The sequence below is a fragment of the Boleophthalmus pectinirostris genome, unplaced genomic scaffold, assembly GCF_026225935.1.
Source record: "Boleophthalmus pectinirostris isolate CB_2022bp ecotype Guang Dong unplaced genomic scaffold, ASM2622593v1 HiC_scaffold_1, whole genome shotgun sequence".
Lineage (NCBI taxonomy): Eukaryota > Metazoa > Chordata > Actinopteri > Gobiiformes > Gobiidae > Boleophthalmus > Boleophthalmus pectinirostris.
This window is the reverse complement of record NW_026570970.1, coordinates 38,745,387-38,764,563: the sequence shown is the minus strand read 5'-3', so window position 1 is coordinate 38,764,563 and position 19,177 is coordinate 38,745,387. Positions and strand designations below refer to the sequence as shown.

General features: G+C 41.7%; 1 long non-coding RNA gene across 1 annotated transcript; it reads right to left on the bottom strand.

The window, feature by feature from the left end:
* Positions 1-109: 109 nt before the first annotated feature.
* Positions 110-17,735, bottom strand: LOC129411583 (uncharacterized). Its single transcript, XR_008633385.1, has 3 exons — positions 17,647-17,735; positions 4,235-4,273; positions 110-200 (listed from the first exon to the last, which is right to left on the bottom strand). It is a non-coding gene; the product is annotated as an uncharacterized LOC129411583 (long non-coding RNA).
* Positions 17,736-19,177: the final 1,442 nt, after the last annotated feature.

Below are 19,177 nucleotides of genomic sequence, written 5' to 3'. Positions count from 1 at the left end.
AGTCACAAAAGAGCCAGCATTAGGCCACAGTTTTTCAGTTAGTCTGTCTCGCTCGCTGTGAAGTGTATCTGATATTATCATTCAATTACAGAAGGCTACATTACCCAGGACTCATCAGAAGCTCTTCTACTTTGCAGCGGTTGTAAAGTTCTGGTGTTTTGGAGTCCACCGCAGAGCAGAGCACCTGCTCCCTCAGCAACCTTAGGAAACAAGGAAATGGTTATGCGTCCTCAAAAACACAGGAAAATATTACAACTTTAGGCGAGTAAAGAAATTCTTGCAGGAATAAAGACCTGTGCTGTCAGTCAGTTGGTCGACTAAAAGGGGTGTGGCAAAAGCTCTGGAAACTCTTCTGTATCTGTGTATCTGACCCAAACTGCACTCACCAGACTACATCTGCAGGGGGCGCTCATGCAAAAACTATTTATGCACAAAAGAAGAACTAGAAAACTATGTATTTATATAAAGACAGATGCAACTTGTGAGTTTAATCTGCCTTTTTACAGAGGAATACCAAAAAATACCAAATCTCCAGCTCACTCACTTCTCAAATATTAGTGCAGGAGATTAGTGAAAAAAACGTTCACTTGGTATAAAAGCATGAAATTTGGCACAGATACTCTCTAAGGGCCGCTATTTAGGAAAAAGGCATTGGCCACTCAAAAATTCAATATGGCGGCCATTTTTCAAGACTTTTCTATTTGTGGCCACACTGGCTTGTCCAAACCTGATGTCATCAGATCTCAGAAGCTCAGCAGCTCCGGGCCTGGTTAGGACTTGAATGGGAGACACTGGGAAAATCAGGTGCCACAGGGGGGCACCAGCTGTAAAAAACTGTTTATGTTGTGTCCTTAGGCAAGACACTTCACCCACATTGCCTAGTATGAAAGGTACGTGTGAGTGATGGTGGTGGTCAAGGGGCCGATGGCGCCGATTGGCATGGCAGCCACACTTCTGTCATTCTGCCCCAGAGCAGCTGTGGCTAGAATAGCAGGTTATTATCACCACCGCATCTGGAGTGAATAATGCTCTGTAAAGTGTCTGTGTGACAAATGTCTGTGAAAAGAATGAAATAAATAAAAAACTTATACTGAAAAAATGGTCTGAGAGGGGTTGCTCCAATTGCAAAAACAAATTTGACAACAATAACATGACTTTTTAACGTTTCTCTGTCCAGCATGTTTAAATCTTACAAAGGTCACTTGATTGTGGCCGATGTGAGACCTGCATGTTTTAATCAGACTGAGGAAACATGACTTTATTCTAATCTGTGGTGAGGCTCCTCCCTCTGGAATTCTCCTCCCCAAAACTTTTGGAGGGAAAATTCAAATGTAACAGGACACAGGACAGTTCCAGGAGCAGAGAGGAAACACAGTGTGGAGCAGGAGGATTATGAGAACTGATCTGGAGGTGAGACTTTTCAAAGATGTTATGTGCTTCTCTGCACTAGAATGTCCTCATTGTTAAAACATGTTTGTGGTGTTTTACTTGAAATTAGAGTTAATGTAAGGACTGTTTCCATGAGACAAATTGTATTTGACTGTCCATCTACAAGAGTGTGACAGTTGTACTCAGATTTGAATGTGTTTGTTCCAGAGTCGTCTACAAACAAAGAGTGATATCCAGAGCTCTGCTGCAGCTGTGGGGAAGTTCATGAATGTTACAGCTGATGTTTCAGAAAAAAGGAAGATGTTTGAGAACCAACAAACCACAGAGCACAGATGAACAAAGTAAGTAACTCAACTAAAATGATTTTAAACACATTTTTCAAAATGAACTTCCTATTGAAACAGTTATGGTATTTCTACAGAGTGATGTGGCACTAGAGGACTTTATACCAGATGCCCTACCTGTTACTGCGTTTAGAGGAAGAAAAGAAAAAATTGGAAAAATGCTGATGGCATCTCAACCATCGAATGTTTGTCATCTTGATTTTTTGAGGGACAAGCACCATTCTCCAAAAAAACATTCTCAACAGAGTATTTTCACAAAATGCTATGCCTACATCACAGTTTGAACGCTCGACATAATGAACATTTGACAGAAATAGTGACCATCTTGAAAAATGAAAATGACTGCCATTTTGAATTTTCGAATGGCCAACGCCTTTTTCCCAAAACATGACCCTTAGAGAATGTCTGTGCCAAATGTCATGCTTTTATACCAAAGTGAACGTCCATCCATCCATTTTCGTCCGCTTATCAGGGGCCGGGTCGCGGGGGCAGCAGCCTAAGCAGGGACTCCCAGACTTCCTTCACCCCAGACACGTCCTCCAGCTCCTCCGGGGGGACCCCGAGGCGTTCCCAGGCCAGTCCAGAGACATAGTCCCTCCAGCGTGTCCTGGGTCTTCCCCGGGGCCTCCTCCCAGTGGGACATGCCCGGAACACCTCCCGAGGGAGGCGCCCAGGAGGCATCCGAAACAGATGCCCGAGCCACCTCAACTGGCTCCTCTCGATGTGGAGGAGCAGCGGCTCTACTCCAAACTCCTCCCGTGTGACTGAGCTCCTCACCCTATCTCTAAGGGAGCGACCAGCCACCCTGTGGAGGAAACCGATTTCGAGCGCTTGTATCCGCGATCTCGTCCTTTCGGTCACTACCCAGAGCTCATGACCATAGGTGAGCGTAGGAACGAAGACTGACCGGTAAATCGAGAGCTTCGGCTCAGCTCCCTCTTCACAACAACGGTCCGATACAGCGACCGCATCACTGCCGAAGCTGCACCGATCCGCCTGTCAATCTCCCGTTCCGTCCTCCCCTCACTCGTGAACAAGACCCCGAGATACTTGAACTCCTCAACTTGAGGCAAAGACTCCCCACCCACCCGGAGAGGGCAAGCCACCTTTTTCCGGTCGAGAACCATGGCCTCAGACTTAGAAGAGCTGAGCTTCATCCCAGCCGCTTCACACTCGGCTGCAAACCGCCCCAGTGCACATTGCAGGTCCTGGTTCGATGAAGCCAACAGGACAACATCATCCGCAAACAGCAGAGATGAGATCCTGTGGTCCCCAAACCGGACCCACTCCGGCCCCTGACTGCGCCTAGAAATTCTGTCCATAAAAACAATGAACAGAACCGGTGACAAACGGCAGTCCTGGCGGAGTCCAACATGCACCGGGAACAGGTCTGACTTACTGCCGGCAATGCGAACACAGCTCCTGCTCCGGTCATACAGGGACCGGACAGCCTTTAGCAAAGGGCCCCGGACCCCATACTCCCAGAGCACCCCCCACAGGACACCACGAGGGACACGGTCGAATGCCTTCTCCAAGTCCACAAAGCACATGTGGACTGGTTGGACAAACTCCCATGAACCCTGGAGCACCCTATGGAGAGTGTAGAGCTGGTCCAGTGTTCCACGGCCAGGACGAAAACCACACTGCTCTTCCTGGATCCGAGGTTCGACTATCGGCCGGATTCTCCTCTCCAGTACCCTGGCATAGACCTTACCGGGAAGGCTGAGGAGTGTGATCCCCCTATAGTTGGAACACACCCTCCGGTCCCCCTTCTTATACAGAGGGACCACCACCCCCGGTTTGCCAGTCCAGAGGTACTGTCCCCGACCGCCACGCGATGTTGAAGAGGCGTGTCAGCCAAGACAGCCCCTGCAACATCCAGAGACTTAAGGTACTCAGGACGGATCTCATCCAACCCCGGAGCCTTGCCACCAAGGAGCTTTCCAACCACCTCAGTGACTTCAGCCAGGGTGATGGATGAGTCCGCCTCCGAGTCCCCACCTCGGCCTCCTCCTCGGAAGACGTGACGGTGGGATTGAGGAGATCCTCAAAGTATTTCTTCCACCGCCGGACAACGTCCCCAGTCGAGGTCAGCAGCTCTCCCCCCGCACTGTAAACAGTGTTGGCGAAGAACTGCTTCCCCCTCCTGAGGCGCCGGACGGTTTGCCAGAATCTCTTTGAGGCCGTCTGATAGTCCTTCTCCATGGCCTCCCCGAACTCTAGTCAACAACTAAGAGTACTGTTACACTGTACTACATATTACTCAAGTAAGAGTACTGTTACACTGTACAATAGTACTAGTACTTAAAAAATGTTCCTCAAGTAAGAGTAAGTGTGCTGCTAGAAAAGTTCTCTATAAAGTACAATTTCTTTAAAAGTCAAGTCAATCTAGCACACACCTCTGCTCTTCTGTAAAGCAGATTTTCTGTATTCTTCAAATGACTTAAATATGATGTGAGTTGTGACAGGTGCTAGTGTGGACTTTGTGATCTTGGACTCACCAGTTGGACCAGTCTCTTCCAGTGTAAATGTAAATGAACCTATAAAAAGCACATGGGAATCACAGTCAGCCAATGAAACAAACCCAGACGTCTCTGCTAGAGATGTAACAATAACAAAATATCATCATATCGTATCGTCAAAAGTCTCACAACAAAATATTGTGGGATGTCACAATATTTTGATTTACAAAATCCTTTGCTTAAATGCATGGTTTTATAGAATAGAATAGAATAGAAAATACTTTATTGTCATTATACACAGTACAATGAGATGCAGAAAATTATAGTGTCAATAGCTAATAAACTCGGGAAAAATCGAGAACTACATATCCCATGATTCATTTCAATGCAGACAATATGAAGAAATATGTTTTTACTTGAATTGTTGGGATTATGACAGTAATAATTCACATCAAAATCTTGTCAGGGCATTTTTAAAGCAAAAAAGTGTCCTATCTACATTATATCGGCTTCTCCAAAATATCACAATAAATATCATACTGTGAAATGCATATTGTGATAATATCGTACCAAGAGATTTGGATAGTGTTACATCTCTAGTCTCTACATGTTTAAACAGTTCAACACATCGAAAATCAGACACAAATCCATACTATAACTAGTACTGAAAAAAAAGTCCCACTGACAGGACAGAAATGAATCTTTCCTGAATGTCTTTAGAATGATGTTGAGTGGTATCAGAACAAGAAGAAGACACATAGACTAGTACACACACATGGACCAACATGAACCTACTGCACCCCTGAGGATCACACACATATAACACACGTGAGAATATAGTCAAATAATGTCATGAACATGTTTGATGTAAATAGATGTAAATAAGTGACTGTTTTCTTGGCTGTAGAGTGAGCTGTCCCTGGGACCTCACACTGGGACCTCTGGTCTTGGGGGGGATCTGAGCACCAGGGCTGGCAGACAATTTCTGTACTTCTGAACTTTTCTTCCAAAAGTTAAGCAGTTATGCTCCTCAGTGTGTGTTTTCTGTTTCATTTGAATACAGGAAGTTCCCCACTGTGTAAACTCCACATATCTTTACTAGAATCATTTGGATAATGATGGAAGTTGCCAATCTCTACTGAACTAAAGGTAAAAGAAGCTGTTCACTTGAAAACTACCACTACATGACATCACAAGGTGGAACAGAGCATTTGGAGCTTTGGAGATGTAGACAGACTAATAATAAAGTGTTGCTCAAACATGTGTGAATGAAACAAAACACAACTCCAGGTGTGTTTTTGAGGAGGTAAATGTGACATACATATAGGCTCTTTAACACTGACTCTAGTGTTTGAGTCCAGAGTGTTTTGCTTGTTAAAATGTGGACACTCATAAAAAGGCGGCGGATCTTTCCAGGTTAATCATACATCGTATCAGTGAGGTGTACGTCACAGGCTGTCTGTAATATATTCTCTATATGAACTTGTAACATTAAAGTGCAGATGACTGAATGATGAAATTCAACAGAAAAGGCGTCACTCTTACTCCACTCTAGTGTTTGTGTTGGTGATGAAATGGTTCATTCCCTCAGTATTTCCTCTAGAAGGTCTGCCACATTTTCTGCCATTTTTGGGGCAAAAAGCCTGTGGTATCTATGTCCAGAGCTAGCCCCATGCACGGTCTCCATGGATACGGTTGTAGGTTGTAGGCTGTAGGTTGTAGGCTGGAGGTTGTAGGTTGTAGATTGTTGGTTGTAGGTTGTAGGTTGTAGGTTGTAGGTAGTAGGTTGCAGGTTGTAGGTTGAAGGTTAGGTTGGAGGTTGGAGGTTGTAGGTTAGGTTGAGGTTAGGTTGGAGGTTGTTAGGTTGTTGGAGGTTGTTGAGGTTTGTTGTAGGTTGTAGGTTGTAGGTCAGTAGGTTAGGTTAGGTTGGAGGTTGGAGGTTGGAGGTTAGGTTTGAGGTTGAGGTTAGGTTGGAGGTTGCAGGTTGTAGGTTGTAGGTTAGGTTGCAGGTTGTAGGTTGTAGGTTAGGTTGTAGGTTGTAGGTTAGGAGGTTGGAGGTTGGAGGTTGGAGGTTGGAGTTGGAGGTTGTTTAGGTTGTAGGTTGAGGTTGGCAGGTTGGAGGTTGTGAGGTTGGAGGTGTAGGTTGCAGGTTGTAGGTTGGAGGTTGTAGGTTGGAGGTTGTAGGTTGGAGGTTAGGTTAGGTTAGGTTGGAGGTTGCAGGTTGAGGTTGGAGGTTGTAGGTTGGAGGTTGGAGGTTGTTGAGGTTAGGTAGGTTGGAGGTTGTAGGTTGCAGGTTGGAGGTTGGAGGTTGTTGTAGGTTGAGGTGGGAGTGTAGGTTGCAGGTTGTAGGTTGGAGGTTGCAGGTTGTAGGTTGGAGGTTGGAGGTTGGAGGTGGAGGTTGGGTGTGGAGGTTGTAGGTTAGGTGCAGGTTGGAGGTTGGAGTAGGTGTAGGTTGAGGTTGTAGGTTGAGGTTGAGGTTGGAGGTTGGAGGTTGGAGGTTGGAGGTTGAAGGTTGGAGGTTGGAGGTTGAGGTTGTTGAGGTTGGAGGTTAGGTTTAGGTTGGAGGTTGGAGGTTGCAGGTTGTAGGTTGTAGGTTGGAGGTTGGAGGTTGCAGGTTGGAGGTTGGAGGTGGAGGTTGGTAGGTTAGGTTGGAGGTTGAGGTTGAGGTTGGAGGTTGGAGTTTGAGGTTGGAGGTTGGTTGGGTTGAGGTTGCAGGTTGGAGGTTGGAGGTTGGAGGTTGGAGGTTGAGGTTAGGTTAGGTTGCAGGTTGAGGTTGAGGTTAGGTTGTAGGTTGGAGGTTGGAGGTTGTAGGTTGGAGGTTGGAGGTTGGAGGTTGTAGGTTGTAGGTTGCAGGTTGTAGGTTGGAGGTTGCAGGTTGTAGGTTGGAGGTTGGAGGTTGGAGGTTGTAGGTTGTAGGTTGGAGGTTGGAGGTTGTAGGTTGGAGGTTGGAGGTTGCAGGTTGGAGGTTGGAGGTTGGAGGTTGGAGGTTGGAGGTTGCAGGTTGGAGGTTGGAGGTTGGAGGTTGGTAGGTTGGAGGTTGAGGTTGTAGGTTGGAGGTTGAGGTTGTAGGTTAGGTTAGGTTGGAGGTTGGAGGTTGAGGTTGCAGGTTGGAGGTTAGGTTGGAGGTTGGAGGTTGGAGGTTGTAGGTTGTAGGTTGGAGGTTGCAGGTTGAGGTTGGAGGTTGCAGGTTGGAGGAGGTTGGAGGTTGAGGTTGGAGGTTGGAGGTTTAGGTTGAGGTTGGAGGTTAGGTTGAGGTTGAGGTTGGAGGTTGCAGGTTGGAGGTTGGAGGTTGGAGGTTGGAGGTTGAGGTTGGAGGCTGGTGCACAGTGAAACAGTTCCCTTGAGAATGCCCTGCTCCTTCTGCTTGGATGCTTGTGCATTATAGACCAGTCCAGTGTTTTTAGGTGAATATTCACTTTTGTAAACGCAGTTAAGTATGAATTAGATTAGATTAGATTCAAATGTATTGCTATTACAAATATATAAATACAAGGTAACGAAATGTTGTTTAGCACTGAATTCTACCATGACTTAAAGCTCATGAAACTTGGTTTAGGATAGGTAATATATAACATAATATACATAATATATAGGCTCTAGTGTTTAAGTTGAGAGTTATTTGCTTGTTAAGTGTCATAAAAAGGCAGTGGTCTGTTTTACAAGAAAGTCCGGGTTAATCATACATCATCCCAATGAGATGTCACACTGTTTTAAACGTTTTTCCCATCACTGATGCTTTGACGATAGTTTCTTTGGAAATATAAATGTTTATATTAAAGCTACAGTATGTACCTTTCTGGAGGTAGGATATTTCCTGCCTGATTTTATGGAACCAGAATGTTCAAACCATACTTCAGAGCCCTCTCCATGGAGAGGTCAGTTTTAGAGAGAAAGAGATACTTTATTAATCCTGAGGATAATTCAAGTTTTGCTGCATTAAACTGTTGCACTTCTGCTGCAGTAAACATTTCCAGTGAGTGTCTCAGTGTCCTTTGTGTCTCAAAGGTCAAATGTCTCAGTGCAGTTTAACAGGAGCAGTGGTCAGGGAGGGTCAGCAGATCCTGTGAAAAAGCCAAAAGTGTCCCTCCTCTATGTCCTGCAGCGTCACAGCAGAGTCCAGGGGGAGCCTGGTGTACAGATCAGGAAAGGCCTCGTTCTGACACCGCTCTGATTTATCGGTGGTAATCGTTTTAATATGAATATGATAAGAGTAATATGGAGAAGCCATAATAAAATACATAAAATTTATATTTATATAAAATGTATATTGTGGAAAGATTTCTTTCAATCTGTCTTTTTGTAAAACCCAAGACCAGAGCATCATCAGCAGGTGTAAAGGCTCAGCAGACACGAGCGTCAGGAAAAGCCTCTGTGGTCTGACCTGTCCTCAAGTCTGTGAAACTAAAGTCACTCTGCTTTGATATGTAAGTGGTATTTGTGTATAAATCCTCAGAGGTCAGACGCTCTGGGGGACATGGAGAGAGGAGACTCAGGAGAGGCTGTTGGTCTGTGGCAGGACTGGGCCCCGTGCACATCTGCTGCAACAAGCTGCATTTCTTGCATGAAATGCCACCAAACGTTCCTCAGGACGCTGAAATGTCCCAGTTTACACCAAACACGACCAAACTGTCCTGGTTACAGACATCACAGCTAATGAAATGTTACACATTACAGTTTAATGCAGCTTCCAGCAACAATTAATGTTCGTGTTTACAGGCAACACCTTGGTATGTTTACAGTATTTACCGGTAAGTATAACGTCACCGTGACGTGGATGGATTTGCTAAGTATAACCCATTATAACTCACGTATAACCCATTGTCTGAAATGCAGCTGAGATGAAGGTTAAGACTGACTGATGCTCGCTGTGGCTGTAGCCGTGAATGTTTTAATCTAAACATACAGAGAACCTGATATTTGCTAATGATCCCTGGGATAAAATTACGTTGGATGTTGCCAACTGGCTCCACTATGTTTTCTAACATATAGGTGAAATTTCCCGTTCAGAGGAGGTGTTTCTACACAATATTATACAGCAGCGTTCGGTTCCCGAATTCAAGACATTTTTACAATAGATTTTAATGAACCCACTTGTTGGTCGCTGTTGTAGCTTCTTGTGCTATTACTCTGTTTTTACTCTGATACAAACTTGAGCTGCACAGTCTTGATCTTGATCGATGTTTCTTCTGCTCGATGAATAATGTCTATGAAGTGATGACGGATTTTTGACAGTAAAGTTCCGTCTGTGAATTCGTATTCGTACTGATGAAAGCGTAATCGTAAATTTTCATTTTGTGATTGTAATTCATGACGTCTTAATTTTTCAATTTCGTATTCTGATGGATAAAATACACACAATATATTTGATGTACGACTGGACTCATTTGAGAGTTTACAAATATTTATTTTATGCGCAACTACAGCCAAATATGCACGGATTTCTATTTTACGCGCACGAATATTTTTGACAGCTTTCTTACTCCATACACTACAGCCCTGGTGCTATCTGATGTGTGGCTCGTTCTTGCTTCTTTCAGTGATGTTGTTCAGGGGTGTTTTTGACAAGAGGCTGTTGTTTAATGTTTACAAGCAGTGGCAGGCCTTATTGTTTAAAAAAAAATAATAATAATTTCAACCTTTTATTATTGTCTTGTGTGCGTATCGTCTACCACACAGCCTCAACAACTATTGCAGCTAATAATAATGTTAACAATAATGATAATAATAACAACAACAACACATAAGCCTAATACTCTTAAAGAAAAATGTGTTTGATAGCATTTCTAATTTGTATGACTCCACCCCATTAAAATATTTCCCTCCAGTTGATGTGCTCTGGTGCCAACTCTGATTGCAAACTTGATACGGTTGTGGAAAACCATCCTTGAAGCCAATTGCACAAGTGTCAATCAAATGTGGCACATACCAAGAGTGTGACAAGTCCTAAGAAGCCACCTCAATGGCAAGAACAAGGCGCAGGCAATCAACAGCTACACCCTGCCAGTGATCAGATACCCTGCAGGAATCATGCACTGGCCAAAGGAGGATATACAGACCACAGGTGTTAAGACACGAAAGCTCCTGACCGACGCATGGAGGATTCCATCCCAAATCCAGCACCCTGAGACTGTACACAAGCCGGAAGGAAGGAGGCCGAGGACTAGTGAGTGTGAGAACCACTGTCCAGGATGAAACATCCAAGCTCCTTGAGAACATCAAGGACAAGGCCCTGACAGATGAGGAGCTCAGAGAATGTCTCAGACAGTGGGGTCCAGAGGAAGAGGTGCAGGGGCTCAAGGAGGAGCTGGAGAGAACCTGGAAAGTGAAGGCATCAGTGGTGCCTGTGGTGATCGGACACTCGGGGCTGTCACCCCCAAACTGGAAGAGTGGCTACAACAGATACCAGGAAAAACAACGGACATCTCAGTCCAGAAAAGTGCAGTACTGGGAACAGCAAAGATACTGCGCAGAACTCTCAAGCTCCCAGACCTCTGGAAGAGGACCCGAGCTGAATGAGGGTGAGAGACCTACCACCGTGGAAGGTGAGAAATTTATAAATTATATATATATATTTATATATATAATTTATAATATATATTGTAGGAGAAAATGCGATTTAACGTGTTGTAAGATGTGCGTGTTTGAGCATGTGGTTTAGCTTTTGACGAATTATTGAAATTATACATTTGCGGGGCACCAGATTCTGACCGAATCAAACTTAACCATATGCGACAACAACAACTTATCAATTAAATCAATCTGAAGGGAACGTACCCGAAAAAGTGACCTGATGATAACTTTAAGAAAAATCACTGAAACCAGCAAATTCCTTTTGTGTGGTTTATTAACAAACAATAACTAGACACCAGCTTCCAAGTTCTGGTTACGTAACATTAAAGCACCGATTTTAACAACCTGAGGTAGTTATAAAACGGGGTTCAGTTTAGCTCAGTTATGGCGTTTCGCTAAGTCGCTACGGCGCTTGCCTTGGGAATAATTGGACGCAATCGTAAGAGGGATGCCAACCCTTATTCATTCACTGTTCAGAACCAGCCTGACTTGGCGATGTTGTTCTCGGTCCGTGTGGAATGCGGCGATGGCGGGGTTCGGCGGTGGTCGTGCGCACGGGCAGGCAGCGGCGTGACGACGGTACTCGGGCAGGGCGGTCCACGCCTCCTTCACCGGCTCTGGTCCTCAGCTCTCGGCAGGTGCGACTCCAGGTCTGTTACAGCTCCCCCTGGGTCTCTCCGACCGGCCGTCTTCCCTGGTCCTCTTCGCCTTGCCTCGCCGCCGCGAGGCAAGGCGGAAAGCGCGATGCGTAGTGGAAAAAGCCTGATGCGAAGCGAAGCGAAAGCGAAGTTTTCGCGCGTGAGGCTTCGTTTTGGTCAGTGCGCTTGGTGGGCGTTGTTATATGCAAATTTAAGGCACGCCCGCGTCTGAGCTGAACTGGTCCCCGTACAAATATCATTTGCAAATATTAAATTGATAACTTCCCACATTCAGGTACTAACTGTTTATGATAACATTAGCCAACGATTCATAGAAAGAAATCAAAGGTATATCTGTCTAAAAACACGCCGTGAAGTTACCGTAAATACTTCCGTGGGAACATGACATGAAATACACACAAGAGACTATGAACACATGAATTAAGCAATGTGGCATATTTGTCTTGTATCAACATGAGCCTTATATAGGACACAGTTAAACATCCTTAACTAGTTATTGAGATGCGTTTAATCCAGTCCTTCTCTAGTGTCCAAAAGTGGCAACCACAGTCCATCGCGGTTTTAACCGGTCCAAACCTTGGCGCCTGATGGTCTGGTATGTAAATGATGTGGGTCTGTTTATTCAAGCACAATAAAGAAAGTAATTATTTAACAGTCCTTATCACTTTAGCAGAGCCATGTCAATTCCCCACTCTGATTCATGTCCCACCTGGCGTGGGGGAAGGGAGGTGTGGAAGCACCGAAGGTCGGTTCTCTTGAGGTTGTAAATACCAAGAGGCAGTCAGGCAGAACCGACTTCTCTAGGTTCCTGGTTTGTGGATTCTATCAGAGTGGGGGGAAGCAGGCCCTGAACAGGCATCTTTCCCTACAATATATATATATATATATATATATATATATATATATATATATATATATATATATATATATATATATATATATATATATATATATATATATATATTAGTGCTGTCATGCGATTAAAAAAATTGAGAGATTAATTAATTATGATCTGTAATTAATTAATCTAATTAATCTCATTTTAATCTCATCTAAAAATTGCTGAGAAAAGCCTTCAATTTGAGGTATTTTCATTTAAATTCATTATTACATTATTGTGGCAGATCAAAAGACTGATATAGAACAAAAAAAAAGTGACTTTATAAAGTCATTTATTGTTTAACAAATCTCTCCAAATTGGCTGTTGAGCCCAAGTCTCCATGAATAAGAAACTGTTTGCTGTAAAGTAGCAAAGACGAGGAAATCTGAACATAATAACTTTTGTCTACTTAAAGACAATAAAAAGTCCAGTCTTTCCTTAACCATATTAAAAATATTATTGATAGAGAAATGCTTTATATATGAGATCACTGGTTTTAGTCCTAGTTTAGTCCTGGAATGGGTTAGTCCTGGTTTTAGTCCTGGTGTTAGTTCTGGTTTAGTCCTGGTTTAGTCCTGGTTTAGACCTGGTTTTAGTTCTGGTTTAGTTCTGGTTTAGTCCTGGTTTAGACCTGGTTTTAGTTCTGGTTTTAGTTCTGGTTTAGTCCTGGTTTAGTCCTGGTTTTAGTTCTGGTTTTAGTTCTGGTTTTAGTTCTGGTTTAGTTCTGGTTTTAGTTCTGGTTTAGTCCTGGACTGGGTTAGTCCTGGTTTTAGTCTTGGTGTTAGATCTGGTTTAGAGGCGCACAGGAGGAAGCGCGGTTTACGCTGCGTACGCGAGAAAACACGATCCACACGCGGCTCACGGGAGGACAGCGATGTCCACGCAGTAACTACAGAAGGAAACGTGGTCCGCGCGTTCTCAGGTTAATGACGATGATGAAGGTGTGTGTTTGTTTTGTGTGTGTGTTTGTGTGTGTTTGTGTTTGTGTGTGTTTGTGTGTGTGTTGTGTGTGTGTGTGTTTGTGTGTGTGTCCCCTCATGTGGCAGGTCACTATAGGACAGTAGTGCAGACATCATGAGTCTATGCAGGTTGTTTTCACCAGTGACATTTAAGTTGTAGGCGATATTATATTTGTTATTTTCTTTTATATTTCACGTCGGGAGAATAATTTCCAAGACACAAATGTGTTTTTACCTGTGCACTGCTGCCTCTGTTCTACTGGCTCTTCCACCTCGTCCATTGTGCGACTGACGCCGCCAACGTTACCATAACGTTTACATCGCTCTTACTGCACGCGTTTTGTGTGGGTTTCCGGCAATGAGTGGAATTACCGAAATAAAAAAATGTATAAATGTGTTTTTGTGTGTGTGTGTTGTTGTCCCAGCAACACATAAAAACAGATTTTATAACTCGCAACTCGCATACAGAAACAGTAAAGTTACAGATTAAAAATGAGATTAACGCGATTAAAAAACATAACGCGCTAAATATGACTGTAAATAATTAATCGCAATTAACGCGATAATTTGACACCCCTATATATATATATATATATATATATATATATATATATATATATATATATATATATATATATATATATATATATATATATATATATATATATATATATATATATATATATATATATATATATATATATATATATATATATATATACATAAAATAGTGTTTGTATAGTGAGTTAAATTAGTGATGTTACAAAGTGATAGTTTTAATGTGAACAGTTCCAGAAATGGAATCATGCTACTACACTGTACTGTACTAAGATGTGAATGTGCTGTGAGCAATACACACAAGTAAAAGAGATATTCAGAGCAGTGAATATTATAGTAGATGTTAGGCATTTAGTTACATTTTATTAAGTGAAAAATACTAAAATCAAATCAAATCTCTGTATCTTCAGAAAAAGGGAGGACATTTAAAAACCACCAAAACACAGGCCACAGATGAACCAACAAAGTAAACCAATAAAAATGATTATAACTTTTCTTTTTTTTCTTCATTGTTCCAGTGAACATTTATCACTTCCTCGGGCTGGTGAGGCAGTAGAGGACTTTGTACAGATGCCCTACCTCCTACTCAGTGCCTTCCTGCATCTACATTTCTGAATTGTTCACTGTGATTCTGTCCTGGTTCATCACTGTATTACACAGTAATAAGTACTTTAAGTATATTTAAACATGTACATTACAAAGTAGAACCATTTCTTATTTCTGACTCCAGAGGCAGAGACCAGAGCATCTTCACTCTGTACCTGTGTTCTCTGTGCTTTGGTGTTCTTTTACTTTGAAGGACTTTCATAATAATAATAATAATTTAATTATATATAAAAATAACAAGATAAAAAGGCACATTCAGCATCATGATCACGTTTCATCAACATGAAAAAGTTACGTTCAGGTTCTAGAGAAAAAACAAGCAGTAGGACATCGATTCCATTTCAAAGTCTAAACATCATTTTATTGCCCGCAAAAGCTCTGCACAGTCCTCTTCAAAATGCTGGGAAAAAGCTGCCCGGTAATCCACAGAAAAGGAGTCACACGGCGGTACAGTCACACTGGAGCCCGCGCAGGACGCGCCGCTTGGTGCTCAAAATGACTGTTTTGATGCCATAAACTCTAAGTAGATGAGGTGGAGAGCTCACGGGAAATAAAATGACACATTCAATATCAGACTTGACCCAGAACTTCAGTACGTCATTTCTCTGTCAGTTTTGGCTCTTGCGTTAAGCTCTTTTAAGAACATCTTAAACTAACACCACTTTTATTTTTTTGGTTATAAGTTAGTTTCTTTTCTTTCTTTTTTTTTTTTTTTTTTTTTGAATTATAGTAGCTAACATTTATTTTGTTTTTTCTTTTATTTGTTTATGTAACCCTTGTACTCCCCTTTAAAATAATCACCTCTGCTCCTTCGTGACAAAAATGTTCTCCAGAAAAGCATGCCATATTATTTTTTTGCTGTACTGATTTTTTATATCAATGTCTTCATTCTAATCATACATACCAAATAATAATAATAATAATAATAATAATAATAATAATAATAATATAATCATAATCATATTTTCACATTTTAACCCTTTAAATGACAGTTTTGTATGTGAAAGTATCAAATAATGTGCATGGGAAAAAAAGCAATCTCTCTCACACACACACACACACACACACACATAAACTCACACACACGCACACACAAACTCACACACCCTGGCACACACACACACACACACACACAGACCTTCAGTGCCCTCTGGAAGTCATCTTTAACACACCCAGACGTGCCTCTGCCTCAGGCTTTCAGACTGGACAGACTTGTTCAAACATTTAATTATGCTCATTTACAGTAGTTTCTATTCATTTAATCTTGTAATGGCAGAGACACAGTAACAAGAAAAATATTGAAAACACAGTATTTTTTCACATAACAATTTTGAAGGGTTTTCAACACCAAAAATTAAAAAAATAAATCAAAAAAAAATAAAAATCTACTGGCAAAGTTATGCCAGGGAAAAAAGCCATTTTGAATGGAAGTCAACGGGACAAACATGTCGGTAAGCACAGGTATGTGAGGATGTTGATTATTAACCACTGATAACCATTCAATTCATGTGATCTTGAAAAAACATATCAATTAAAAATACATTACAAAATACAGACTGGACAATGTTGGTGCTATTTGTCGCAATATAATCAAAGTTATGGAAATAAGAAAAGTGTGATGTATAAAATTGTACCTCGGGGTGTAGGAGGGTTAAAACATGGACTGTGCACAGAAAACATTCACCTCAGACAGAAAAGCTGCTCTGTGCCACATTTAGCTACAAACTCCTTTCCATCTGCAGTCCTCAGGCAAGTACGACATCCAATCAACTATTTACATTAGACCAACTCTAAGAACATTTTATCAGTAACAGTGTCTCTGAAAATAACCACAATCCAGTTCAACATGAAACATATTAAACAATCAACATTCATTCATTCTAATTTCTATAAATACAAGATTTCAGATTCATCATTATCTTCTAAAATAATGTCATCAGTATCCTCTAAAATGTACATTTACCAAATTCACCAGTATAATTATAAAGTAAAATACAAATCATCAACAACAAGTCAAGATAAATGTCATGAGCAAACACAACACATTTACATCTACACAACACATTTACATCTACACAACACATTTACATCTACACAACACATTTACATCTACACAACACATTTACATCTACACAACACATTTACATCTACACAACACATTTACATCTACACAACACATTTACATCTACACAACACATTACATCTACACAACACATTTACATCTACACAACACATTACATCTACACACACATTTACACAACACATTTACATCTACACAACACATTTACATCTACACACACATACATTACACAACACATTTACATCTACACAACACATTTACATCTACACAACACAGTTACATCTACACAACACATTTACATCTACACAATACATGTCCAGTGCAATCAGTCAGGATGTTGAAACAGTTGATGTTTAAGCCTGATGCTGACACGCCTGCTGCTCAGAAGCCGTTGTTCTAGCCCATGAGATAAAGTGTGGGATTTAAAACAAGTTTTCAGTTCAGCTGAAGCATGTTCCAGTTTTTTGCTGCTGTGTCTGAGAAATCGTATCACAGGACGTTTAAAGGAAAGTGGTCAGACCAGAATTTACAGATAAGAGGTTCGAGTCATGTGCTCTGATCTTAACTAACGTTAGGTCAAGCCACAAGAGACCACAAACTAAAAACGAGTTATTGACATGTTCATGTAAAACTTAGAATTGACAAAAAGTTTCAGTTGTGGAAAGTTATAAATTAACTTAAATCTTAGTCATAAAATAAAAAACATAAAACGTGTTTTTAAAGACATTTCTCTTAGAGCAGGTGGAGGATGGGGCAAAGAATCAAAATACAACATTACTACAATAACACAACATTTTTTTTAGGGTGTAGTTATTAACTAGAATACTACCAGTTTATGACATCACAACATGTCACAGAGCATTTACAGCTTTGGAGATGCAGTCAGACTAACAAAGAGTTATTCAGTCATGTGTGAATGAAACAAAACACAACTCCAGGTCTATAACAGGTAACAACAAGTACAACATGGTACAAAGTACATGGCTTAAAGCTCACAAAAATCAATTTTGTGTAATATAATGTATAGCTTTAAGTTATAATATATAGCTTTAAGTTTATATAATATATAGCTTTAAGTTGATATAATAAATACCTTTAAGTTTATATAATATATAGCTTTAAGTTTATTACAGACTCACCCCATCAGACAAAAAGCCGCAGCGAAACCGACAAAAATCTGACTTTTGCTGCACCACATGACTCCTCTCGGGATGTTGTTTCTGCTCTGCGTCTCACACCGTCTGCAGAAGGGGTGGGGCCTGGAGCTGGGATGAACTGTCAGGGGTGGAGCTTCGCAACAGACAGGTGGAGGACAGGTCCAAATTCTACAGTGGAGTTTGCTGTTTAAAGGGCCCATATGACACTATCTTGTGATCTATGTTCTAATGGAGTTTCCTCAGTTGTGTTTTGTTTCATTCACACATGTTTAACACACAAACCCTGCACATTTAGGCTGAGAAACACTTTGTCTGATGTTCATTGAAGAGGACGGGGCAGGTGATATTAAGGCTCTGGTTGTTTGGTCCAGTTTACATGTGGAATAACATCTGTGTGGTCATCTGAAAGAAAACGCACAAATACGTAGATTAAAATATTCTTACTGTTGTAGCACAGTGTTTGTCACAAGGAACAGTGTCTAAGTCACTGATGGCAAAGTAAAAGCTCTTTATATGTGCTTCATCATGAGCTCTTCATCAGGGCTCCAAGCTCAAGAACACAGACTAATAATAAAGTTACTCAAATACATTATGTGTGAATGACACAAAACACAACAGACAACAACAAAAACAACAGTGACAACGACAACAACGACGACAACAACGATAACAACAACAACAACGCCCTCGACGACAACAACAACGACGACAATGACGATCACAACAATGACAATGGCGACAATGACGACGACGACGATAACAACGATGACAACGACAACAACAATAACGACAACGCCGTCTACGACAACGACTACAATGACGACGACAACGACGACGATAACAACAACGACGACGACGATGATAACAACAACGACGACGACGATAACAACGACGACAATGACGACAACTAGGACGACGACAGCAACGACAACAACGACAACAACAAAACAGGTTGACAGGAGTCAGACTGTGTGATGTAGGAGCTTTAAGGACACATTGAAAGGTCATTCTAAAATGCTGTGTTAATCTGGGATTTTGAGGGAGGTCATAGGTCACTGATCTCTGCACATGTGTTCGGTCCACACTGTGACTGCTTTATTCACATTCTGCCATCTAGTGGTCTATTGAAGCATTGCTAATGCAGACTGCAATTGTCAACATGTGCGTCCTACACCACACACAATGGACTCGTGTGAACTTCCAGTCAGTGTAGAACGTTGTTGCCTCATCAAAAACATACCTGGAGTTGTGTTTACCTTGTTTACCTTTAGTTCAGTAGATTCTGAGCCAAACTCATCCAAACGATTCTAGTGAAGGTGTATGGAGTTTAAAAACATAGTGGAGCACTTCCTTTATTTGTGTCCATATCAGTTTGTCAAAGCCTGATCCCGTCAGATCTCAGAAGCTCAGAGTCTGGTCAGTACTTGATGGAGACTCTGGGAAACCCAGGAGCCACAGGAGGCGCCAGTCACAAAAACTGTTGTTGTGTCCTTAGGCAAGACACTTCACCTAC